This window comes from Acinonyx jubatus, chromosome B1, assembly GCF_027475565.1.
Source record: "Acinonyx jubatus isolate Ajub_Pintada_27869175 chromosome B1, VMU_Ajub_asm_v1.0, whole genome shotgun sequence".
NCBI lineage: Eukaryota > Metazoa > Chordata > Mammalia > Carnivora > Felidae > Acinonyx > Acinonyx jubatus.
In genome coordinates, this window is record NC_069382.1 from 26,427,821 (window position 1) to 26,454,440 (window position 26,620).

Consider the following 26,620-nt stretch of genomic DNA (forward strand, 5'->3'; position numbering starts at 1 on the left):
GGGGCAGATTCATTACTACCTCGAGAGGCCCCGCCCCTTGCCATTCTGGGCCTCGCGCCCTCCCCCCCGCCCCCCGCGCCGGCTCCCCGCCCCGCGCCTGCTCCCTCGGCCCCGCCTGCCCCTCCCCTGCCCCCTCCCCTGCGCGTGAATGGAGCGCGGGCCGCTTGCGCCCAGTCATGGGAACGCGACGTCACAAAGAGCAGAGTAAACAGGGCGCTCGGCGCTCGCCTTCAGGCCCATTCATAAAACCGAGACCTAGAGGAAGAGGGAGGCGGCCTCCGACCGGCAGGCGAGCGGCCGCGCCAGGACTTTGTGAATGGAACGCGGCAGCGCCTGTCGCAGCCCGCCGGCCGGCCCCGGCCTCTTCGGCACGCGTCCCGCCCGGACCCTAGTGGCAGTCCAGCCATTCCTCCCCGCCGCGGCGATGCGGCGTTCGGCGTACGGAAAACGGCCCGCCGGGAAGCCGGCCTAACGGCGGCCGGGGCTCGGTTTTGGAGGTTTCATTCCTTTTTGTCCCCGTGCTTCCCCCTTAGCAGCCTCGCAGGTTTCCTCCCGCGAACCGAAGTGGAGAGGGCAGCGTTGCCCCGCTGCCCAGCGGGCATGGCCGGGGACCTCCTCGCCCGGGGCTTACGGAGTGCGTTCCGCCCGGCCGGTCGTTTTGTCAAAGCGACTCCTCAGACGTTAGCTTCTGCACTAGCGTGATCGATTTTCATCTCAAGCCATTAAATCAGCTTTATAGCTTCCCGAGAACGTGGGCAAGCCCTAACTTACAAGATGAAAGAGAAAAGCCCTCCTGCCCCGCAGCCCAGTAGTAGTGAGGTGTTGGGTTTGTTGCTTTACGACCCAGAGGGAGGCATTAATTGCCGGAATGCTGTTTCTATGGAGGAAGGTAGGGGTGCCACTCCCGTCCACGCTTCCTAAAGATGTTTATTGAATCCCGGTGGGGGGAAAACCCGACGTTTTAGGCTTTTGGAAAAGTCTTCACCTCATCTTGCATGCATGTGAATTGTTTTCTCAGGAAATGACAGTTACGGTCTACATTTGGTGCGAAGCTAGACCCTGAGAAATTGATGCGTAAAGGATTGAATAAGTTCTGAGGGTGATTCAGGTTTCCATGCATCTCTCTTTCCAGGTCATGTAGCATTTTTCCCGCCCCCAGTTTTACTTAGGCATTTAATATCCCAGAGGCCGCTTTTGGCATGGGGTTTGTGCGCGCCGCGGTGGGGACACGACACAAGCCAAAAATTATTCGCCCGACATCTTGCCAAATCTTGTTAGTGAGAATTAACCACCGAGCGGGGGAATTACAGGACTCGCTCGCGGCCCCGGTAGCAGCGGGGTCGGGCCTTCCATTCTGGGTCTCCCCTGGAAGCACGACCCAAGCAGCGACGGCCGCCGCGGGGTCCTTCCCGCCCCAAACTCGGCCTTCCGCTCCGCCTTTGTTACTAGCAGAACGGTTCCCTGGAGCTCTCATCTCCGGGCCCCCAGGACCCCTCCTCCACTCCCCAGCCGGGCCTCGGGAGGGGGCCCCCCCCCCCGCTTCCGAGGCCTACCACCCGCGCTCCCCTCCTACTGCGCCGCGAATCCCCTGATACCCGGCTCAGGTCAAGTAGGGGATCTTCCTTTTACCTCGGATTACAAAATGGCTCAGCACGGCACTGCACTGATCCGGTTTCTACTTAGCATTTAATATTTTGTTCATATAATTTTTTTGCAATTAATTTTGTTTTAAAAAGCACTGCATTTTTTATCACTTTTCGGTGCCTCCGAAATTTTAACGCCCACGGCACGCTGCTGCTAATCGGAGGGGGCCACAACTGCGCACCTACCGCGAGGCCTCGGGGAGGCAGGCCCTTGGGCGCCAGGCACTCCGGGTGGGGAGGTCAGCAGCCAAAGGCTCACTGCGTGACCTCTCCGTTGGGGAGGGGTTTGTACTTCCTCCTGAGGGCAAAGGGGGCCTGTGTCCGGTTTTTCATTTGCTGAGCGGCAGCAAGGCTCTGTCTAAACACTCGCTCTCACTGGTACACCAGAAGTGTGCGCCCTTTCCAAGAAGCCGCCCAAGTCCCGGAGGTCCGGGGCGGCCCAGGAACCCGGCTTTGCCCGGCCCGCTGACTGAGCGCTCTCCCGGCCTCAAGAAACGCGACACTTTTATAAGGGCTTGGACGAGATTTCTCTTGGAGGACCCTCTCAGTCGGGTGCAGGTCTGGGCTAATGTCACACGTGTCGCAGGAGCTGGGGAGCCGTCCCTGGGCCACACTGGCCGCGCTCAGCTAGCCTTTGTTTCCCCTACCCGACCCCCGCCCAGCGCTCACGTGGCCGGTAAATAACCGTCAAATCCGGGGGAGCGGGGAGGGGGGGGGGGAGGAAAATGCCCAAGGACAAAGGCTTGCTTTCTGCACCTGACAGTAATCCGTGGTGGCGAAGCCCATAAATCCCGCAGGCAATTCACAAGGAAGGTGGTGTGGGCGGGCGTGTGTGTGTGTGTGTGTGTGTGTGTGTGTCCACGTCTGCGTGCCCGCGCCTGCGCGCCCGCACCCTGGAGGGGAGCTGCAGCTTCGGACTTAATGTATTTAAGCCAGCAGCAGCTTTAATTGCAAATGCGAATGCCTGATTTTTGAGAGACTAATAAAAAAAAAAAAATTCTTTCCTCAACTTGGGAAATTCCGGAGCCTTCAGGCGTGTGAATTTTAGCAGATGAAATTTAAATTTTGTATTTATCCGGTTCTCTGTAAGCACCCTAGATAATTTTTTTTTTCATTTTTAATTTTTGGTATTGTAAGTGTGCCGGCCATTTGGTACACGGTTAAATGAATGCAATGTGAGAGCTATCTGATACCGGCTATAGAGACGTCAAAACTCCTCTCCAATTAATGTGCAGGCTGGGAGTGGGAAACAATCAGTTTACAAAGGAACCTCGTGAAACAGCTTGTCAATAAGGTAGATCTTGGAGAAAACAAAGGCGTTTGGCAGGAAGACATTGTTTGAATGTCATTTCAAAGTTAATTTAATTAAGGAAGGCATATCTGCAGGAGTTGGTGTGGGATTGCCCAAGGAGAGAGATTTTATTTATATTCAGCAGTAACCCTCCGGGTGAAAATACTTTAAAAATTCGCTGTGACATGTAAATCCAACTTCTCTTTCATCAGACAGTCCTTAGACCGACCTTATTAGTCCCTGGCAGACCTGGCAAAACCCCTGCTCTTGTTTAAGAACATTTCTTTCCAATTAGGTTGTTGTGTGATCTGGGAATTTAAAGCCCAGAGTAGGATCCCCAGAGAGGACTATGGCTTCTATTCTGGTTTCGATGCCAACCTCTGACTCACTGCCCTGTCCCAAAGTGCCTGAATAAAACTTGCCTGAAAACCCATTAATGAATTAATCAAGGTGGCATTGGAAAGAAAGGGTCTGTAGATTCCTCTTTCCTGAGCAGAGAAGTTACCTTGCTCATTACTCTCTCACTTAGAACGGAAATGATCTGCTTTGCAAGGACCTGTTGGTTAGGCTTCCTACATTAGCTGATTGGGAAGCTTCTCCTCTGGCAGTGAGAACGCTCAAAAGGACTGGAAAGCTGTCTTCATGCTCCTCAAAGCAGAAAAGTGTGTGCCCCCTGCATGTTCTTAGGCAACATACACAAATGGAATTGAGGCATGTATGTCTGTCCTTCCCTGCCCACCTCTGCTCATCAAGTCAGAACTTAAAAGCAATGGAATGTTCTTCAGCATTTGGACTGAACATCAGCAAGCAATGTCAAAAACATAGCCTCAAGTTTTAGACCTGACTTTGTCACATTTACTTTCTATGCATAATACTATAGCACTTGCTAATGATTTAAAATGCTAGGTTTCTGTGGGCGCCTGGGGGGCGCAGTCGGTTAAGCATCTGACTTCAACCAGGTCACGATCTCACGGTCCGGGAGTTCGAGCCCCGCGTCGGGCTCTGGGCTGATGGCTCAGAGCCTGGAGCCTGTTTCCGATTCTGTGTCTCCCTCTCTCTCTGCCCCTCCCCCGTTCATGCTCTGTCTCTCTCTGTCCCAAAAATAAATAAAACGTTGAAAAAAAAATTTTAAATGCTAGGTTTCTAACCTTAGGGTCTCTGAAGAAAGGTTTCAATACATTGCTTGGTTCATTAATCTATTTGAAAACTATTCAATCCAGGCTACGCTACCATGTAGCTTTGTGATCTTGGGCAAGACAATCTCCATGGGTCTCAGTTTCCTCATCTGCAAATGGAAGAGTTGGGGCAGGGCAGTTTTTAAGGTCTAGTCCATTTCCCACCCTGTGTGAATGCACAGGAGAGCCTCCTGTCAACCCCAAGCCCAAACCTCAGCAGCCTTCTCCTTTCCCTCCCCAGAGCCTGGCACACTAAATGCCCAAGACCAGGAACAGTCTCTAACTCCTATCTGGCCCTCTTTTGCTCATGGAGAGCAAAGTTGGTAGTTTTTATTTAGATGTTTTTTGTCAAGTGCTAATATCCCAAGTAGCTTGATAACATTTATTCAACAAACACATGAAATAAGGTGGGGGAAACAAACTTATCCAAACTACTGACTGTAATTTCAAAGAGTTTATAATTCAGTCAGGCTACTCAGGGTGTGAATGTCACCTTACGTTATTGCAAGGATCTAATAAATATCATTAGGGAAAAACAAATAAAATGCCAGGGGGCTTCAGAAAAGAAAGGGATTGCACAGTGCTGTGGGATTAGGGAAATGGAAGGAAAAGGCCAGTGCGAATAAAATGCATTTCATCTACTTAAATGTTATCCTTGACTTCTCTGTTAGGTCCTTTTTTTTTCTTTTTTAACTTTTATCCCACCTCTGACATTCATTCTGTCCTTGTGCCTTACATCTTTTCCTTTCATTTGTTAACCTCTCTCTTCCCCAGTGGTTTTGCCTGCTAAAAATAGATGAGCGATTGGTCTGAAGCTACAAGAGAGCCAAGATGATGCAAAAACTCTGTAGAAAATCTATGCCTTGGACAGTGAGCTGACCTTAGATGCCAGGTAACCTAAGTGTGGGCCTGACTCTAGTGACAGTGACGTCATCGCAAGCAAGTCAGTTGTTCTAGATCTTAATTTTACCATCTATAAAACTAGGAAAAATAATGTAATACTTACTTTTTTTTTTTTTAGGACAACAAAATATCAAAATCACCTTTCTAAGGACCCAGCCTTGGTGAACATATTTGCTTAATCAAATGTCGAGTACACGCTCAGAAAAGATTTTTGGACTTATGAAATTATTTCTATAAAAATTCTTACCAAGAGGTAAACATGAAATCACATTTGTTTATATGTTTTATAAATCTTCTTTAATCGAAAGCAGTCAGAACAGCCCCAAATTAACACTATCACAGAAAATCTTGGACTTTGGAGCATTATTCATTAGAGAAACAGTAAAAACAAAACAAAACAAAACAACCAAGAAAACCTATGTCATTCTACCTACTTGCTACCATAATTGCTACCTTAGCTCCAGATCATCATTATCCACTGATACCCCACATTCAATCTGCAGACGGTCCTGGGCATGGTCCTTCCTGCCCAGTAAGTGTGGGGAGTGTGTGTCCTTACTATTAGATGTTTATGCTATTCTTTGCTTCCATGTTTTGGCTTCATTGAGATTTTATTTGTGTAACAGTTGGTTAACTCTCATCAAAACTGTAGGAGATGAAAAAAATCTTTCCTCTACCCTCTTAGGTTTGTACCTGGGGCTTGCAGATTAAACTGACAAAGATAGGTTAACAAGAGAAAAAGCATTTAATTTTAATTGATGTTAGTTGGGGTTTTTTGTTGTTGTTCTTGTTTATTTTGGGTTTTGTTTTGTGGGTTTGGTTTTTTTTTTTTTTACATGCACAGGGGCTTCACAGAAAAATGAAAACCAAAAAGTGGTTAAACTTAAGGACTTCAATGCCATTTTAACAAAGGGTGATAAATTGTAGATAAATGACTAGACAAAGGGTGGTTCGGCTTCTAGGGCTGATAAGTTATGGAAAGACAACTAGGAAATCTATGGGAGGAAACTAATGTTAGATAAAGATTGTTTATTAAGATTTGTACAGACTCATCTTGGTGCCATCTCTGTCTCTGGTGGTTAAGGATTGTTCTCCCCTTCCTTATATGGAAGGAGCCACCCGCACAAGGGAAATTTATGTGCTACTTTTAGGCAGATGGGAAAGGGAACAGAGAGCTCTTCTTATGTCTGTTTTTTTTTTTTTTTCAATTGCTTTCAGCTCAAAACAATCCTTATGCCAAAGTGGCATATTTGGGGATGCTGTATCCTGATTCCCTTGATAACCGTATCACAGCTTGAGCAGGTACTGGGTAGTGCAAGGAAGGGTATCAGAGTTTCAATTTGAGCTTTGCTTGAGTGACAAACCGGTCCCACTTAGCCAATCAGTGGCTTTAGAAACCCTTAATCATTTAGAAACCCTTAAGTCCTTATTTCTGAGTTTTCAGGTAGACAGAAGGGAGAGACCAAGAACCAACAACTCATGAATGAAAAATTTCCACCTTTAATTACCAATTTTCCCAAAAAGCAAAAGGCCTTTGACAGTGCAGGAGATTGATCGGTTCACTCCAGTTGAAATCATCGTTTTCTGGGGTCAGGGCATGAACAGCCTCTCCCAGCTGGATAGGATGCTCAGATTACCAGCCCTGCAAAGGAACCAAGGGAGAAGCAGAGGCGAGGGGGAGCAAAAGGTCTCTGCTCTCTCCCTCAAGCTTCTCCGTGGGCTGGAGTCCCCAGAAGCTCCTGCAGAATGACAGCCCCACCTGCCCACGCACCCTGGTCACGACACTGCCTCCATGTTCTGCACCAGGAGCTGCCCCTCCTACAGTGCAAATTCTCCTCCATACAATCTAATCTGCTGCTTAATCCAATTTTTGTTTTTTAAAAGAAATGATTTGGGCCAGCAGGCATCAACCTACAAAAGGAAAACAGCTAAACCTGCTCTATTCTTTTCCAGATAAGAATTGTCTCTCTCTCTCCCTTTTCAACTGCGATTAGCATAACAATCCCCAGGGGTTTGCTCACTGAGGGAAATACCCAGGGTTCTCTTTAAGCAGTGGTTAATTACATCCTGCTATTTATCCCATTGATTAGAGGTTAACTAATTTGCACCCAGCCAACTCCGTTTTTAATCTAATCTATTTCTCTTTTTCCCCAGACTCCTGGTGTCCTGTATCCTGTCTGTCACACAGTCTTCAACCTCCCTACCAAGGAAAAAGGTAATGAGAACGGTCTTCTCCTCCAGGTGACCAAAGGGCCCTTTTCAAAGCCCATCTGGATGCCCCTGCCTTGAACCTGAGCTATATCCTCTCCAGACCTGGCTTTCGTTTGGTGCAGTGGAAAAAGACACAGGCTTTGGAGCCAGACAAATGTGGGTTTCTGTGCTAACTTGGTCATTTAGCCACCTGGGGAACTTTGGATGAGTTCTGACCTTTACTTTCCACATCTTCTCAATGGGAGTGTTACTAAATGCTTAGGCTAATTTGGGAGAGTGTCGTTCTTCAAAATTTATTCCCTTTCTTTTGGAGAATTCTTTAAGCTGGGAGATGCCTGTGAGGCAGCATTTTTGATTCGTACATCAGAATCAGAGGTGCAACTGGCAAAACTCCAGGTGCGTTGAAAAGCCCGGGTAGGTACAGTGTCGTCAGGCCAGGCTACTGAGCTGGCCCAGCTGTTAAGCCAGGTGTTTGCCCATCGGCCAATGTGCCACAAAAGGCCCCTGGATCCTTTCTGCTGCACCCCGCTACCCTGGACTGCTCCGTGCTCCCCCCTCCCATCCCCCTCCATATGTCTCCACCCACCCCACGGATCCCCACACACATCTCACTGTATCAGTGAGAACTTCTGTGACCCCTTCAGCAAGAAAGGCAACCCTTCCGGCTTCTGGCTTCCTCCAATCCTTGCTGCCTTGCACTCATTTCTTTCTTACTGTTTTCTGCACAGTACTTCTTCCACCAAGAACTGTGAGAAGTGCTCTTGATGAAACGGCAGCCTCCAATTCTACTCCTGGGCAAAGTATCTGTCTCAGTTTGTTCAGGCTGCTATAACAAAATACCACAGACAGAGAGGCTGAGACAACAGACATTCATTTCTCAGAGTTCTGGAGGCTGGGGATTCTGCGCAAGAAGATCACCGTGCCGGCAGATCTGGGGTCTGGTGGGGACCCACTTTCTGGCTTCCAGGTGGCCGTCTTTCCATGGTATCATAACCCGGTACAGAGAGGGAGGACACAAGCTCTGGCCTGTCTCTACTTACAAGGACACTAATCCCATTCATGAGGGCTCCACCCTCAAGACCTAATCACCCCCAGAGCCCCACCTCTCGGGAGTACCATCACCCTGGGAATTAGGGTTTCAACATCTGAAGTTTGAGGAGACACAAACATTCAGTCTGCAGCAAGCTTCCCGCTTCCAGCCGGAGTTTTCCTGATTTTCAATGGCAGAATTAAACTCATCTTAGACATTGCAGCAAATTCACACGAAAGCCCCTGTCCATATTGTGAATGGCAACACTGTAAGCTCTGTGCTTGAACCCTGACGAAACTCCTACAATCCTCAGGCCGAGCTCTATGCAGAACAAGTGCCGAGGCTCCTTGTATCGCCCCCCCTCCCCCCTCCTGTCTCCCTCTCCCCCTCCCCCCAGCACCACCTCTGTGTTTCGTTTGTGCTCCTTACGGTCTTTCACACACCCTGCAGGATTCACCTGCTCCAGCACACCATCACTCTTGCTGGCTTCTCTGCCCACCATTTCCTGCACCTTTTATGTGGTTTTGATGTTTGCAGCCGGGGGACCCAGGACCACAGCTCAGGTGCCTGGAGAGACCCATCCAGACCCTTAGCCTCCAGCTAGTCCACGGGGCCAACTTCTCCTTGGACCCCTCTAGCCTGAGCAACTGTCCAAAGCTCCAGGCAGTTTCCACTCCTGCCCTGAAGAGGCGTGTGCTTTGCAGGAACTTCTGACCAAACTAGCTGCTTCCGCTCAGCTGAGGCGCACAAAGGCAGTCACACTGAAACAGGCTTATGTGTGTAGATGGCTGTGCAGAGCAGAACCCGAGCTAAAGGGTATACTTCCTGGCCTGAGGCATAAACACCACATATACTTTTTTTTCTCCTTTCATAAGGGATATTTTTCAGGCTTGTAATGAAGTGTGGTCAGAATGTATTCGCTTCTAGAATATTAAGCCAGGCAGAGGTTTTTTTCCTTTTTTCTCTTTTATACATGTGAATAAAAGTGGAGTAAACAGAGCATACTGATAAATATTTTACACAAATGTCAGTGGATGTAATTCTAGAGCAGACATTTTTCTGGGGGATTTGGTGTTGGTTTAAAAGGAAAGGCAGGAGATCAGACTAGGTACCTTTAGCAGTAGCTTCACAGAGTTTGGGTTGGGAAAAGCACAGAAATGGTTTTTTAAATTTTCAGGATTTCCACTTGGAAGTTACCAAGGTTGAAAAATACCAAACTGCAGAATGCTAAAACTGTAGATTCTTTTGGTCTTCCTTACGAGGATCCCTGTTTCTGTGCCTGCTCTCCAACTGGCTGAAGAATCAAGAAAAAATGTTGTGCGGGACACTTGGGTGGCTCAGACGGTTAAGTGACTGCCTTTGGCTCAGTTCATGATCTCACGGTTCATGGGATTGAGCCCCACATCAGGCTCTGTGCTTGGTTCAGATCCTCTGCTTCAGATCCTCTCTCTGCCTCTCTCTCTGTCCCTCTCCTGCTCATGCTCTCAGTCTCTCAAAAAAAAAAAAAAAAAAAAAAGTTGCAGATGGGCTTAACCCTTCCCTGTAGAGCAGCTCTGACAAAGGTCTTTTCCTGTATGAAATTCCCCAAGATTTCAGAAGATAAAATGTGTGTGTGTATCTCTGTGCGTGGGCACAAATACATATATGCACACGCATACCTGTATGCATGTGTTTGTATATACATACACATCTGCACAAGTGTGTGTATATACATTTCTTTTTCTTCTTGAAACACCCATTTCCAACCTCCCTGTCCCTACCTGGGCTCATTTTTGTAAAACCTCCTTGTTCTGTCCCCACCCTTGCAATTCAAAGGGGCTTTCTTCCTCTTCTGTTGTATGTGTTAACTCCTGCTCGCTTGTGATAGGATGTATTCAAATTCGGTGCTCGCAAAATTCAGAGACCGATTTTATTCCACCTCCAGTCTGGGTTTTCCCACGTGTCGGTGCTTTTGAGTTAGTTACCGCTCTGGAAGGTCAGCAGCAATCACTGGGTGATGATTGATGCGGGGTGCTTGGGGGTAGACAGGGAGGATCAGGGAGGATCCAGGAGTGAGCCGTCTTGCATTTCGTTCTCATCATTGCAGAGGAGAACAGTAGTTGCTCAAATGAGGCCCCGAGGAGAAGGGCCTGGACTCCTACCTGGCCAGTGCCTCAAGGTCAGCTCATGCCTGTCATCAGGGAGGGTCTGTGTCTGTGTCTCTGAATCCCTCCTGTGCTTCTTCTAGTTCTGTTGTGTGGGTTTTTTTTAAGTTTATTTATTTATTTTGAGACAGACCGAGACGGTATGAGGGGAGGGGCAGAGAGAGAGAGGGAGAGAGAAAATCCCAAGCAGGTTCCACACTGTCAGCACAGAGTCCGGCATAGGGCTCGAACTCATGAAACCACGAGATCATGACCTGGGCTGAAACCAAGAGTCAGTCACTGAACCAACTGAGCCAGACAGGTGCCCCCACTTGTAGTCCTATTTTGAAAGGACTGAGCAACCTCTTCTGCCTACTTCTTGGATGGGGCTCCTTTCTGAACATGACTCCATGTCAAATACCCTGCCAGGGTGTAGACCACAATGAGCACCCAGAAAATGGGGACCTGCTTTAGTCAGCTTGGGCTGCTATAACAAAGGACCACAGACACAGTGGCTTAACCAACAGGAATTTATTTTCTCGGTTCTGGAGGCCCGAAGTCCAAGATCAAGGTACCGGCAGTGGTGGTTCCTTCTGAGGCCTCTCCCCTTGGTTCATGGGTGGCTGGCTTCTCTCTGTGTCCTCACAGTGGCCTTTCTTACTTTCCTCTTCTTATAAGGACACCAATCATATTGGATTAGGGCCCACCCTTATGACTTCATCTTAACTTAATTATCTCTTCAAAAACCCCATCTCCAAATACATACATCATATCCTGAGGTACGGGGAGTTAGGATTTTAACATATGAAGTTTGGTGACACAACAGAGCTGCTGTTAACTCTTCCCAGAAAGAGGCTTGAAATCTTCAATATCATTCTTCTTGACACTCTCCCCAGGAGGTAGTTCTATGTGGCTGAGAGAGCTCAGGTTCTAGAATCAGCGGGAACTGGATTTGAATCCCAGATTGGCCCTTTCTAGCTGTGTGCCCTTAGGTCGGTTACTTAATGTTTCTGAGTTCCAGTTTCCTCTGCTGACAAATGGGACAAAACCCACACACCTTAGGAGCAGCCCAAGGATTCAATATAATGACGTAAAAGAGCCTGGCATGCTACCTGGTTCAAGACGCATGTCCCCTACCTTACCTCTTGACTCATTCACTTCTCTGAGGTCCCCAAGCACATGCCCATCTAGAGATCAGACAGGTACATTTATTTCTGACCAAGAGAGCAATTGCCTGCTGGGTCAATAGCTTATGCGCCCCTCAGGATATCTCAGAACCTCAAGGGAAGGATCTTTGTCTCCTGGGGCCCTGCGCTGTTCCTGGATCCCACATGCACAGCTGAACCTGCTTTGTGCTCCTGGACCTTCCCTCCAGCAGCTCCTTCCCCTGCTGGGCTGGGGGTGGAGGAGGGCTAGGGAGCCTCAACTCCAAGGGCGCTTGTCCCAGGGCAGGCAAGGGGAAGGCAGAGATCTGGTGGAGAGGCCAACGTGGCCACAGACAGAAATCGAAATGCTCTAGCCTTGGATTGGGGCCAAGGCAAATCTGCTTGTATTAGGTTGTCAGATTCCAGGGATGAGCAGTTTCCCAGGCTGTGGAAGGTGACCTATGGCTTGTCGGGAGAGTCAGAAGCAATTGCTAAGAGCAGTTGAGGAGAGTGAGGGGGACAAGGGAGCGTGCCAGATTCGCTGGGAGAGCTTGGCTCTCCTTGCTTTAGAAGGCAGTGTATGGAGGACGTCCCTGAAGACAGGGAAGGAGTTTCTAGATCAGAAGGCATGTTGCAGGGCTGCTGGAATCAGCACTTTCCAAGTACCACCCCCCCCACCCCCCACCCGTTTCTCCCACGCTCTCCTGCTCTGTGGTCGGGGCTCTGGTGGGCAGCATTTCCTGGCCGAGGAACCGGGGGAGAGAAGAGGTCAGCCCTGGGAAGAGCATTGCCTGGGCGCAAGGCAGCCCATGGGTGGTGGTTTTCTCTCTTGCCTCTCTTTTGCCTGTTCCTGCCCTTCCTAGCCTAGTTCCTAACTTCTCCAGAAGGTGCTGAAATGGGAAAGTTGACAGAGAAGCAAGTAGGATAAGCTTGGCAAGGGTAGGAACTGTGTTAGAGTTATTTGGGTACTGTGTCCTTAAAAGTACCCCCTTTCTTGGGGTGCCTGGGTGGCTCAGTCCGTTGAGCGTCGGACTTCAGCTCAGGTCCTGATCTCAACGTTCGTGAGTTCGAGCCCCGCATCGGTCTCTGTGCTGACAGCTCAGAACCTGGAGCCTACTTCTGATTCTGTGTCTCCCTCTCTCTCTGCCCCTCCCCTGGTCGTGCTCTCTCTCTCTCTCTCAAAATATAAATAAACATTGGGAAAAAATTAAAAATAAAAAAGTACCCCCTTTCTTCCCAATGCAGCAGAAAAGCCACAAAGGTTGGGTAAACACTGGTCATTCCATAGCCCAAGCATCTGCCGGAAGCTCCGCTGGGGAGCGGGGAAGAGAAGTGGTGCACAGGCAGAGGAATCCCCAGCCCTCTCCCTACATCCATGAAGACGCAGATGGCTCTTGGCCCCACCATCTCCCACCAAAACGGGTGGTGCGTCCACAGCCCTTTCCCCACACTACTGCAGGATTAACTTTCTTAAACACAGCTCCGATCGTACCTCTTGATTTTAAACGTCTGATGACTCTATTGCTGGCCACGTTCAAGGAGTCTACCCCGAAACATCTGCTTCCTCTCCCAACATCTTTGACCCTTTGTCCGGAGTCACCCTTTGCTCTGTGTCTTCCTTGGATGTGCTCTGTATTTTCTCTCCTGAGCTCTTTGGCTCAACACGTGTCCTTCTCCCGGGTCTCTCGAGACAGCCGAAGAAAGCGCGTGCCCCGCTCTGCGCATGCGTGGACGAATTTGCGCGCTGTGTGATTCCCGGTCCGCTCCCACCAGGGACTCATGGAACCCATCGTGGGTCTGTTTGACGGTCACCCCACATCCGAGTGATGCAAAACGAGAACAGTAACCCGTCTCAAGAAGAGACTTACAACTTCCCTTTTGAGTCAACTGGAAATTTGGACAAAACTTCTGTTGACATTATATCTGCCCCTTTCACTTTCGGTTCACGGAGACGCACTGACATTTCTGAAAGGATGTGGCTCTTCCTAGTGTGGCAAACGATACATTCATGCCTATACACTTACAGGCATGGTCTTTGTTCCTTGTCATGATCAAATGCTCTGTTTTCTTGATTCTCCAGCCAAAAGTAATCCTCTTTTCTTTTCAATTCTTTCAGCACTCCATTTTTTCTTGATTCAGTTAACAAACACGCAGGCATTGTTATTCTACCAGGCACTGTTATTTGTACCGGGTGGTGGTCAGCAGGACCAATTTATTGGTCAATAAATTACGATGAAAACCCCTGACTTCGTGGAGCTTGTATTATCTACAGGTAGACAGGCCCCAAACACAAAAAGCTAACGTGTATAGTATGTTACAGGTTGACAGGTCATGGAGAATAAAACAGGGATAGAGCTACGGAGTGTGGGAGGATGGTAAAGCTTTTAAATAAGAAGGTTTTGTAAGCTAGACCTAAGCTGGTTTGTATCTGCTCAGTTCTCAGGTTCTTTTTGGCAGATGATGGTGGCCACGAAGAAGTCTGAGGTAGGTGACGGTTGGCCATTCCCCCACAATGTCACCATCAGGAAATCTCAAACCGGATTCTGCTTATCACATCTATTAGCCGAGTACTTGTTCGCAAAGCAGGCCTGACAGCATTCATAAAACCTGTTCTGAATTCCCAGCGACCTTTCACGTTTCCAAGGTTCTCTGCCTTCCAGTTGGGACCATACACTACAGATTCTTCCCAACTGGTATCCGATGATGGGGCAGGGTAGGGAACAAGTGTCTCCTAGTGGGCACAGGTTACAAGCCTTACTGGATTCGTATGCCCTATTTACGTATCGTCATAGCAAACTGAGGGAGCCAGTCTGCAGAGGTGACTTTAATTTTACCTAAGAAAGGCAATTCTTCAATTTTACCATGTTGCTTAACAGGTTTGTAGTTTCTTTTTCTATTTTATTTTTTTTAATGTTTATTTATTATTGAGAGACAGAGAGAGACAGAGCGTGAGCATGGGAGGGGCAGAGAGAGAGGGAGACACAGAATCCGAAGCGGGCTCCGGGCTCTGAGCTGTCAGCACAGAGCCCGACGCGGGGCTCGAACTCACGGCCCGTGAGGTCACGACCTGAGCCGAAGTCAGACGCTTAACCGACTGAGCCACCCAGGCGCCCCAACAGGTTTGTAGTTTCACCAATAAAGACCTTTTTTTTTCTTTTTAACTTACTGTTCTAGTTAACAGTGTTGGTCATTGCTTGAGATGGGGCAACAGAAACTGTTGGAGCACCTGCCGTGGAGTGTGGCCTTTGCCAGTGGAACGCCAGCTGAGCATCCCTGAACCGTGCGTTCTTGATCGCACGCGAACTGACCATCTCTAGAATTAAACTAACGGGCACATCTCTCATACGCCACTGACCATACTGAAGTATTTTAAAGTAAATTACAAGTGTCATAACTGGCGTTGAGGAAAGATCATTGGGAAAGTGGCCTGTGGAAAGGCTTGAAGGTGGTGGAGGGGTGAGTGTGCAGCTTTGGGAAGCATTCAAGGCTTCGAGAGTAGTTAAGTCCGATATCCCTGAAGCAGAGTGTGCCTGACCTGTCTGAGGAACAGCAAGGAGCAAGGAAGCCAGTGTGGCTGGAGCCGAGTCAAGGAGGGAGGCAGAGAACAGTAGCGCGTGGTGGCAGAAAGGTGATAGGGCCGCATCGCCCAGAGCCTTGCCGGCCATTGTGAGACGGGAGCCGCTGGAGAGTTCTGCGCAGAGCAGTGACGTGATCTGGCTCAGGTTTTCACGAGACCAATCAGGTCGTCTTCTTGAAATAAACTGATGGGGACGAAGGCCACGGCAAGGTGACCAGCCAGGGACCCATTGGAACAGGCCAGGCGAGACTGGCCGGAGCAGTGAGAAGTGGTTGGAGTCTGTATATACACTGAAGACAGAGCAACAGGGTTTGGCGACAAATCAGAGGTAGGGTATGAGAGAAAGAAAGACTCTGGTCCACTCTGGTCAAGTGGACTCAAGGTGTTTGAGCTGAGAAGCCAGAAGGCTGGAGTTGACATTCACTGAGATGGCGGGACTGAGGGGGAAGGAGGTGTTGGGGAGGTAGATCAGGATTTCTGTTTAACAAGTTTGAAATGTGGAGTGGAGATGCGGACTATTCAGCTGGATACAGGAACCCTACGTTCAAGAGAGAAGGATAGGCAGGTGTTCTCAAGTTGGAAGTAATCAACGGAGACATGGTGCTTAAGGCCATCACTCTGGACAAGGGGGTCCAGGGAGTGAGGTAGAAAGTAGACAAAAAAGAGAAGAGGTCCCAGGATCAAACCCTAAGAGTCCAGCAGTAGGAGGTCAGGAAGATGAGAAGGACTTAGCCGAGTCTAAAAAGGAGCCACCAAGGAGACGGGAGGAACACCCGAAGATTGTGTGTCCGGGGAACTGGGGGAGGAAAGTGAGCAAGGAGGAGGCGGTGATCCATTGTGACGATGAGGACAGAGATCGGAGGTTTAACAACACGGAGGTCACCGGTGCCCTCGACGGGACTCCACCTTGGTTGAAATGGATGCAAGAGAGAACGGACGGACGGACAAAGTTGAGGCGGTGAGTATAAAAACCACCCTTCTGATCAGTATTGCCGAAAAGAGCGAGCAAAGAATGGGAGGTAAGTCGCTTTAGGGTGCTCTTTACTTTAGGTCGATCCCATATCTCCCTGTCATCTAACGTGTGCCAGGCACGGGTGCCAAAGGAACGGAGCCGAACCCCTGGGAGCTACCACCAACAGCCACAGGCATCCTAGTGAAGGATCGCACCAGGCTCTCTGGGAACAGAAAGATGCGGAGACAGCTGCGAGGGGAGTTCGGGGAAGTGACATCTGATCTGGCCTCGAAGCCAGGGTGGCGGTTGCCAGGGGAAGAGAGTCGGGGAAGAAAGCCGTGCTCAGCAGAAGGGAGAGTTGTCAGGACCTGAATCCGAGGTGCTTGGAAGGAGCACGGTGGGAGCCGAGTCTAGTGCGGTTGAGTAGGCCACGGGGCTGATGGCCTCGCGTGGAATTGGAACTTGTACTCGGTGGTCAGTGAGAGACGCTGCTCTAATTTGCGTTTTGGTGCGATGCCCTGGGGGAGGGGCAGCAGAGACTGGAAGCAGAGACACCGGTGAGAACTTTCTGCAACAGGCCAGGCAAGAAACGGCGGGGCCCCAAGTAGGGCGGATGCCTTGCGGAAGTTCAGGAGGGGAAGGATGCGGTGAAAGCCACAGGACCCAGTGACAGACTGAGACAGGGACCGGGGGGAAAGGGAGGCACGAGAGGGAGGCATGACTCAAAGGTTTCTGGCTCCAACGAAGTGAGATGGGTTGATTAATCTTTATGTCTCCACGCACGATAGAATCATGAAAAATCGTTCTTGGTTGTCTGAATTTAAATATGGAAACCCTAAAAGACAGTTTTGAAATTAGTTTGTAAGAAATCCACCCCCTCCCACACCCCAAAATGTCCTGGTTCACAGAGACTGTCGGCAGGGGTTCAGGGCAACTGGCCACCGGCCACCACGGGAGAGGCTGTGCCCGGAGCCAGGGCGCTCACAGCCTCCGTGAGGAGCACAGAGAGCCTCGCTGAAGAACATTCCAGACTCACAGAATCCCATGGACAACGTGTGATGCAAAGCATTATCTTTCGAGGTTCAGATGAACGTACTCAGGGAACTCGGAGAAGAGAAAGACCCTGACGAGGCATCTAATTAGGCCCTAAAGGGTAGGAGGGGTTAGGAGAGATGTAATCATAATTACAAATATTTATCAAGCATCCGCCGCATGTCAGGCGCTGTTCTAGGTGCTACGGGAGCCCAGTTAATCCTCATAACAGGCCTAGGAGGTGGGTCCTGCAAAGACCCCCCAGTTGACAGAGGAGGTTAGGCACGCAGAGTTTGGGGCCCCGGGGAGGTTCCCGGGGAGGAACGTGCTGCTTCGCAGAGCCAGGGTTGTGACTCCGGTGTCTGGCTCTGGATTCTTACCCTTGCCCACCGCCCCCCCCCCCCATGGCTCCCAGGTGTGTACAAGTGGAGAACAAAGGTAGCTTAAGGCAGCTCGGGAGTGAGTTTGGGGTGCAGCGAACCCCCTCGCCTGGCCCAGGGGAGCCGTACTGGGCAAAGCCGGAGGTGATCTCTGCTGGGCTGCTGGGGGGTCGGAGGGGAGCCTTGGCAGGCAGCTCTCCTTAACCCCCACAGCTGGTTGCCAAGGAGGTACTTCTTGACCACAGAAGCCACCGGGGAGAAGCAGAAGGTGAGAAAGCTGAGAGCGGGCCGCAGTTGGGGACCGCAGTCACCGGACCCCCCAAACACTAGAATGGTGGGGGTGAGGAAAGCGGGGTAAGCGCTAATGGGCGTAGCAAACAGGACAGTGGCAGGATGCCAGGCCTGCAAAAGGTGCCTCCCAAGAACAAGTGGGTCCAGGCCCCTTGGCATGGCCGGGGGCACTGGGGATGGGCCCCCTTTCAGCTCCTGAGGGGCCTGAGCGAAGGTGAGAGCTTGTCTCCCAAGCCGAGTGAACGAAGCTTCTTTCCGCAGCAGGTTTTTTCCCCTCCTTTTCATCACATCCTCTGGAGCTGAAGGAAGAAAAAAGCCCAAGAATAGTGCCATGTGGGAGAGCGCCCTGTGCAGGCCTTTGATCCCCGCTTCTGTCTTACATAACCGTCCTGTTCTCCTTCCGGCGCTCTTCGGCTCAGGCCTCCCGTGTGTCTGTCTGTGCGTTTCTGCCCTGAGCACCGGCCCAGAGGGGCCCCCCGCCCGCGTCACGGCTCCTCCGTGCAAAGTTCCTGACTCATCCCAGCCCCGAGCACTGCACGGCAGCCTGCTGGCTGCCTGGCCCGGTCACTCGGCCGCCTCCAGCGGCCGGCCCCGAATGGCAGGACTTTCTAGCTCCGCTCCGCAGACAGGCCCGGCCACAGACTAGTGGAGACCCCAGACTAGTTTCGCGAAGAAGGCAGAGCAGCAGCGTTGCCCATTCGTGGTACAAATTCTTCATGACTCCCGAATGGGCCAGGGGCTGCCCTGGGTGGAGCAGGTGGAGCTGTGACCCGAACAGACAAGAAACTCTGCGCCCCAGGAATTCACATTGTGGTGCGTGAGTGATTGAAGTTAGCCAGGTTCTTAAGAACTCGAGCCTTCGGCCGATGTTACCCTAATGGGCATTCCATCATCCTGTGTCCTGTGTCCCCACCACTGCCTCCTCCCCCAGCCGTGTCCCCCCTCCCGGTCCGGGTCACCGTGGGTGTTGGCACTGATTGCAGGGCGAGGCTAAGGTAATGTTCAGGTCCGTGGGCCCCTGCTACCCCGCGTAAGCTCCCATCATGGCCCGGAAAAGGCACAGGCTGCCCGAGTGTCAGCTTTGGGGCGGGGCTTGCAAGGGGAGACTTGAAGTCTTGTTCGGGCCAGATGGGGACAGAGGTGACTCACAAAGGCCATCCTAGCGATTGCTCAGAGAAAACTCCTACTCAATTGGAACTTCGGTTGGTCCAAAGTGGGGAACCTTGGAAACGCGTGTTTGTGAGCATAGCTTGGCTGGTGGATTTGGAGAAAACATTCTGAAATCCATGATCTTCGCTTCTTCTGCTTATTCTTTGAGCTGCAAGCAGGGGGATGGTCACAGCATGCCACGATGCACCGTAATGTCACATCATCCGGAAAATGCCCTACGTTGTGTCCAGTAAGGACACAAAGCAGGCAGTAAGTGCAGTGGAACTGTACTGGGCATGCCACCTGCCCAATATTCTCTCTTTTGGCCGCAGGGGCATGATATTCCTGTGGGGAAACATGCTTTCTCTCAATTTGGGTGGGCTTGTCAATCAAGCTGCCTGCCTTCAGTGGGCACAGCCACCAGGCTGGCCTATCAGACTGTCTTTCTCTTGAGCAGACATGAGGTCAGCTGGCATGGATTTGTCTCAGTGGGCCTGTTGATAAGATTCTGCTGCTCAGATCCCAGATGGCTCTGATTCCTATCCTTTTCAAACTTGATTATTCAGTGCTGGAAGCTACCCTCTATCTGTCCAATACATTCGTCTTCTTGCTGAGATTATCCAGAGTTCTTTTCTGTCGCTGGCAACTTTAGACCCCTAAGTATTAAGAAAGCTAATCGGAGGCTTGTCCCCGGACCTGATCCTGCACAGGGAGAGGTTGACATAGAACCAGTGAGGCTGACAGGGACCTTGGAACCTGCTTTCCCCAGTGACAGAGAAGGCCTGGAGAGAGGAGGGTCCAGCTAGCCGAGCGACTTACCTGCACTGTGATGCCTGTAGAGTAGCTGGCCTGCCCCCACCCTTCTGCCGTGTGATCAGTGTTGCCATGAAGAAAATCCCTTCATATTTTGGACTGAAGTTTCCAGAATGTTCTCTTTACCTTGCCCGAGTCCAGAGGGGAAGGGAGGTGGTTCTTCTCAGTATTTGCCTACATCTAGTCTGGCCTCCCAGGTCTGACTCCTTGTTAGGTCAGACTCCAACTTGGCTGTCTCTTTCCTGGCCTTTCCCCTTTCCTCCAGACCAGCTCGGCCAGGAGCCCTGGAGCTCCATCAGTGCTGGAGACAGAGTGTTCAGCAGAGAGGAAAGAACCAGAACTTTAAGCCTGCCAAACCCAGCGGCTACAGCTCAGCCACTCGTGGCGACGTGGCCAGCTTTTGCTCATGACTGCACCTCCAGTGGAGGCCCCGAGTGAGTGCTCAGAGTGGTGGCTCTCCAATGAGCCTGCTCCTGAGAACAGTGGGCTATGTTCTTCTGGATTGTCATAGCACCCCATCTCTGTACCTTCCTGAATGCTTCACTCATCATTTGGGGTTAAAAAAAATTTTTTTTTACGTTGATTTATTTTTGAGAGGCAGAGAGAGACACAGCGTGAGCGGGGGAGGGGCAGAGAGAGAGGGAGACATGGAATCCGAAGCAGGCTCCAGGCTCTGAGCTGTCAGCACAGATCCTGACGCGGGGCTTGAACCCACGAACCGTGAGATCATGACCTGAGCCGAAGTCAGACACTTAACCAACTGAGCCACCCAGGCGCCCCATCATCATTTTGGTTTTAGAATCTGCTGCTCCAGAGGGTGTCAAACCCAGCTTGGAAGACCATCTAACAGCGACATTTTAAGAAGTTCCAAGTTCAAGATGGGAAGTTCGGCTAAATGAACCCTAAGATCCCTCCTAACACTGATTATTCTTTTTTTTTTTTTAAGTTTATTTATTTTTTGAGAGAGAGCTTGAGCAGGGGAGGGGCAGAGAGAGAGGGAGAGGGAATCCCAAGCAGTCTCCACACTGCTACCATGGAGCCCCATGCAGGGCTTTGAACCCACGAACCATGATGTCACGACCTGAGCCGAAATCATGAGTCAGATGCTTAACTGACTGAGCCACCCAGGCACCCCTATGGTTTGGTTATTCTATATCTATTTCTTGCCTTTGGACTTTTAAAGGATTTTTTATTGTAAATTTTTCAAGCATATGGTAAAGTACAGAAACAATACCGCAAACAACAAATACCTATGTAACTAACACCTAATGGTCAAATTTTAACTTTTTATTCTGGACACAAATAAACCCTGTGCAGACTTGTTTCTTCTTTTTAATTAAATATTTATTGAGATATAATCCACATATAATAAAGTACAGCAATTTGAAATGTACAGTGTGTTAAGTTTTGACCACTGTGTACTTCTGTGTAACCATCACCCCAGATAGGACAAGATATAGAATTTTCTCTCATGTGTCTTTTTCAGTCAATCCCCCCTGCCAGAGGCAACCACTGTCCTGATTTCTCTCACAATAGATTAGTTTTGCCTGTTCTAGAACTTTATATAAATAGAATCGTACAGAATGAACTCTTTTGTGCCCGGCTTCTTTTGCTCATCATAACGTGTTTGGGATTCTTCCATGATGTTGCAAATACCGGTAGTTCATTCCTTTTTATTTCTGAGTAATATTCCATTGGATGACGATACCACAGTTTCTCTATTCACCTGACAGTGGACCTTTGGATGACATATTTACCCAAGATAAATGAAAACATATGTCTATAAAAAGAACTGTATAAATATATTCATAGCAGCTTTTCTCATAATGGTCCCAAACTGCAAACAACCCAAATGGGCATTCTATTTTTGTATAAGCATCTTCTCCCCTAGACAATGAGGACAGGATGCTTACCTAATTCATCTGTGCACCCTGACAGCATTTTGAACATATAGCAGCTGAATCCGGAAGTCTTTGCTGATTGGGTGAAAGGCAAAGGAGGATACAGAGTTCTTCAAGCTCGGCTCAAGAGGTGAGGTGTAAGGCAACTTTAGATCCTTAGGAGTAAGGCAGAAGGTTAGCCAGAAAAATGTGGGTGTTAGTTCCTACCAGAGCATCGGTGCTAAGCACAGAGCCCGGCACAGGGCAAGTGTTCAGAACACATATGAATGAAGGAAAAGAAGTAAATAGGCTGTCGGGTCTTCTTGCCGTGGGGTCATCCTACCTTCCACATCATCCTTGCTACCCGGAAAGGTACAGCTTCCAGGCTACAGAGTCAAAGGAACGGTGTCAAACAGGGGAAACAGGTCCAGGGGAGGGCTCCGGAGATAAGGATGAGGGGGTTAAGAGTTTCCAGAGTAAAGTTAGAATCAGATTGGGTTCTTGCTCTTGTCCCCAGGCCCCCTTCCTTGTCTCTTTTATTCTTAGGTACCGGTAGGCTCAAGCACAGGACTCCTCCCTTCGGGATCAAGAAATTCACCTGGAGAACCCCGGGGAAGCCCCCAGGTCTCAGAAGCACTGCCTCTCTCACTTCGACCGCTGCTTCAGGCTGATGCTTTCAGATCTTCATAAAGGCACCGAACAAAGCCAGATGATGGACAGCTGTTCAGTGACCCAAGCCGGGGGCGCTGACCATTCAGCTCTTTAGGAAACCAGATGCTTGGCTGTGGCTTGGAAGCTGGTTTCACAAGGGGGTATAAAATGTGTTTCAGTGTATTTGTTACGATGCAGGGATAAATATATTTCCTTAGATGACAAGTATTAAAAACTTCAAGACTTTCTCAGGCCGCAACTAAAGGTTTCAAGAGAAGTGTGGAGAAGAGAAGGTTTACTGGGAACTCTGCCCCAGTGTGACTCTTTTATCACAAAAGGATTAGTATAGGGGCACCTGGGTGGCTCAGTCTAAGCGGCCGACTTTGGCTCAGGTCATGATCTCACGGCTCATGAGTTCGAGCCCCGCCTCGGGCTCTGTGCTGACAGCTCGGAGCCTGGAGACTGCTTTGGATTCTGGGTCTCTGTCTCTCTCTGCCCCTCCTCTGCTCACGCTCTGTCTCTGTCTCTGTCTCTCTCTCTCAAAAATAAACATTAAAAAAAATTTTTTAAAGGATTAGTATAGAAGGATCTAGAGATTGTTATGTATGATGCCTCAACTCTAACACTTGGCCTGGAACCCACAGGCACCGAAGTTAAGTAAGTGGATTGGGGGTGGGGGTTGGGGAGGACACTAGGATTCCAAACTCCTTCATTCTTCTGGTTCTACAGCCGGCTGTTCATAGGACCTGAGGTAAGCCTGTTGGCCTCACCACTATAAACGCATTCGGGGGGAACGCTCACAGCAATCTCTTGCAATAAACACATGTGTTTGAAAAACCAAGACGAATGTTTTAAAGACCATGGCTCACTGTTCATTCCCACTGAGGTGACCTTCCTGCTCACAACGTTTTCCTTTTTTGGGTCCGATTCGGAAGTGCTTTCAGTCAACTGTCAGTGCGGATGGAAACAAATCTGGAAGATTTTCTGCTTTCTATCCTTGTTAATAATACTCACAAACAAGGCCCCTACTGCCTTCACAGGATGGTGGACGGATAGGAAATTCTCATCCTTTCAGGTCTAAAAATAAGTATTTGTTGATAATCTGGACAATCTGATTGCTTGAAACAGCAGCAGCCTGGAGTCTTACCACATGAAAGAGAAGAGTGCATTTCCCTGGCCGGGCCCAGGGACACCAGAGTTAAAATAAATTTGACCTTTTGAAAAGGCACACTGAGAAACTTGTGTCCGTGGTTTCCACTCTGCGGCCCTCCTGCTTACGGGCCTGGTACTGAATTTTACATGAGATATTCTAAGTACATCCTTCAGGCCGAACATCATTTATTTCCTGTTAGGGCTTAAAGTGGATTATATATGCAGCTTGACCTTTAAAGAACTTAGGACTCAAGTAGGATTTCTAAGGATTCACTTAATGGAAGATCCTGCAGATTAAAGGTAGTTCAGTCAATAAAGAGGATTTTTTTTTTCCTACTTTGTTGACTGACAGAACTATTGGTATTGAATGGCTGTTTGCTCACGTTGGCCTTCACCCTTTCTTTAAGAGGCAGCTGGCCCGTGGGCTTTGAAGGAGATGGACTTGGCCCCACATTCTGGCCTTGCCCCTCACTCTTTGCGGGACGACGGCGGACTGCGCCTAAGCCAGTCCGATTGTGCAGCACGTGGCAGGGACCACCTCGCAGAGCTGGGGTGGGGGGTTCTCTGGAGACCAGAGACGAGCGAGTTGATGTCCCTTTCCCCACAGCGGTGTTCCAAGTGACAGTGAAAGCCAGTCTTAGGCTCAATTCTGCCAGGGGTACAAACGTTTATTAGCATGCCGGTAGCAGGTGTATGACCTGTTCACCCAACCCATTTTGTAGTGCTCTGACAAGGACCTTGCACGGGAGGTCTGCTCAGGAGTTCAGGCCATGCCTTCTGGTAGGTCCGCAGGGAACCGGAGGAGCTCAGGAGCAACTGGGATGCCCTTCGGCATTAAACTGCTGGATTTGCCCACGTTTTAAGCCTCGTTTATGCAATGGCACTGGAGACTGCACCATATTTCTAACCAATGACCTATTTTAGAATACATCACCTATTCATATCACCAACAGAAATATTTCTGGCATCCCTTATGCTAACTAATAAACTCTTCAGTGTCCAGTGACATACTGCAATTTAAATGCCAAGTAACTGCCTCTGAAGGTATTGATTCTTGGTTAGGGCGCTTAGTCTGTTGACTACTGCTGTCCTGGAATACTCACTCACTAGGTGCTCCCAAGGTATAGATCAGAGGGATCTTGGCCAAGTCTCACACTGTTGCTATTGAAGTGTTTGTAACTTACCCTATAGGCAATGTAGCAGAGATCAAGGGCAAATTACTCCACCTCTCCCAATTTCAGCTTCCTCATCTGTAAAACATTGATAGCAATACCCTCTAGGGGTTTGCTGTGGGGAATTAAAGGAGATAATGTGTACAAAATAAACAAAAGTGTGTGTGTGTGTGTGTGTGTGTGTTCATTCGCTGGCACATAGAGCTTCTAAATGTTACTCCCCTCACACTTATCTCTGGAGGAATCCAAAGAACGGAAAGAGAGCAACTTGAAAGGGTAGGAAAAGGAAGCAGAGATACCCAATACAAGGAGTTATGGGGAGCTGGGGCATTCCTTAAGTTTTAAGGAAAATGAAAGGAGGTCAAAGTCGCACTGCCACTCTTCCTTCAGAAATGTGCCCTTGTAGGGGCGCCTGGGCGGCTCAGTCAGTTAAGCGTCCGGCTCTCGATTTCGGTTAGGGTCACGATCTCACGGTTCATGAGTTTGAGCGTCACTTCGGGCTCTGCACTGACTGTGCTGAGCCTGCTTGGGATTCTTTCTCCCTCTCTCTCTGCCCATCCCCTGCTCTCTCTCTCTGTTTTTTCTCTTTCTCTCTCAATAAATAAATAAAAACTTAAAAAAAAAAATGTGCCCTTGTAGAAAATAACATAAAGAGAAAATTGCAAAAGAGAGACACCAAGTTTTCCTCGGAGATGTTTTCCCAAGGGTTTTTCATCAAAGATTCTCAGATGCCCACCACCCAAGTCCCACAGAGGACGCCATTACCCGTGAAAGATCTTATCTGATGAGGTCACCTTCGGGAAAGAAAGCACTGCCCAGTCTGGGGAAGGAGCCCGTACCCGTGGCCCCAAGGACTGGATAGCAGGTGCATTCCACCCCATACCCTCCTACAGAGACAGAAATGGTAAAGGGGATGCGGAAACAGACTGGCTGGGGAAGCTAGAACCCAGACAAGGGGAAAACAGAAGCTGGAGGGCACAGGTGAGCTCAGAACCACAGGCTGTCACACGTCTGAGCTGCGCCTTCAGAAGGCCGGCCCCCCTTGCACACAACAGGCAACTGAGGTTCAAGAGGTGAAGGGTTCTTTTGAAATGAACGAAAGGATCACTGATTCAAGCAGTGGGTGCACAAGTGAACACGCTGGAGCCTGGAACTTGGGTCACTTACCTCAACATCAGTGGGGACTCTGTCAACCAGCCCCTAAGCCAGCCATGGGCCTAGAACCCATTCTACAGCGGCTCAGGATAAAAGATCCAAGCATTTCAGAACAGACCAAATGTATCTTGAGTGCTAGAGTTTCCTGGATTATTAAGGTGGTTGGAAACATTTGGGGTGGATGACCTTTGGGCTATGCAGCAACCTGGCCCTGATTATGAAAGGTCCTTAATAATACACACAAAACCTTGAACTTCTGCTCTTGGATGGACCAGGGGTCTGATCTCTTACATTTGGGGACATCACCAAAGATATCAGAACACACTGTGGATTTTGGATTTCAACTCAGCTCTAATACTTACTGAGCGGTGTAATCTTGGGTAAGGTACTTAACTTCTCTGAGAGCTAGGCTCTTCCTGTAAAAGTAGGGGGCAATAAAAGTTCCATCACAAGAGTGTAGCCTATGGTGGTGCGAATGTTTGGCTTTCATAAGCTGTTAGTTGAAGTTTGTTAAAGCACTTTTTTTTTCTTTTATTTTAGAGACAGAGAGAGAGAGAGAGAGAGCAAATGCGGGAGAGGTGCAGAGGGGAGAGAGAGAGAGGGAGAGAGAGGGAGACTCTCAAGCAAGCTCCATGCTCCAACTCGGGGCTCCATCCCCCTGGGATCATGACCTGAGCCAAAATCAAGTGTCAGACACTCAACCGACTGAGCCACCCAGGCACCCCAAAGTATATTAAAAAAACAAACAAACTGAGTTTTAAATTTTGATAAGACAAAGTCACGATTGGGTCAGCCGGCTGGATAAGGCCTCTGGTCAGGCCAGTCATTTAGGGAGGAAGCCATGTTTCCTCAGGTGGTGTGTGGGAACAGGAAGTGGAAATGGCAGGAGAGGAAA

General features: G+C 49.4%; 2 long non-coding RNA genes across 4 annotated transcripts; both read left to right on the forward strand.

The window, feature by feature from the left end:
- Nucleotides 1–35: 35 nt before the first annotated feature.
- LOC106984667 (uncharacterized) lies at nucleotides 36–6,174 on the forward strand. Of its 2 annotated transcripts, none has more exons than XR_003426670.2 (3): nucleotides 36–2,319; nucleotides 4,884–5,001; nucleotides 5,131–6,174. It is a non-coding gene; the product is annotated as an uncharacterized LOC106984667 (long non-coding RNA). The 2 variants fall into 2 exon arrangements; XR_008295898.1 differs by lacking the exon at nucleotides 36–2,319 and adding an exon at nucleotides 2,360–3,840 and having other exon boundaries at nucleotides 4,074–5,001.
- A 2,193-nt stretch (nucleotides 6,175–8,367) lies between these two features.
- On the forward strand, nucleotides 8,368–24,781 carry LOC113604709 (uncharacterized). Of its 2 annotated transcripts, none has more exons than XR_008295899.1 (3): nucleotides 8,368–14,005; nucleotides 21,654–21,746; nucleotides 22,142–24,781. It is a non-coding gene; the product is annotated as an uncharacterized LOC113604709 (long non-coding RNA). The 2 variants fall into 2 exon arrangements; XR_003426736.2 differs by lacking the exon at nucleotides 8,368–14,005 and adding an exon at nucleotides 15,477–16,117.
- Nucleotides 24,782–26,620: the final 1,839 nt, after the last annotated feature.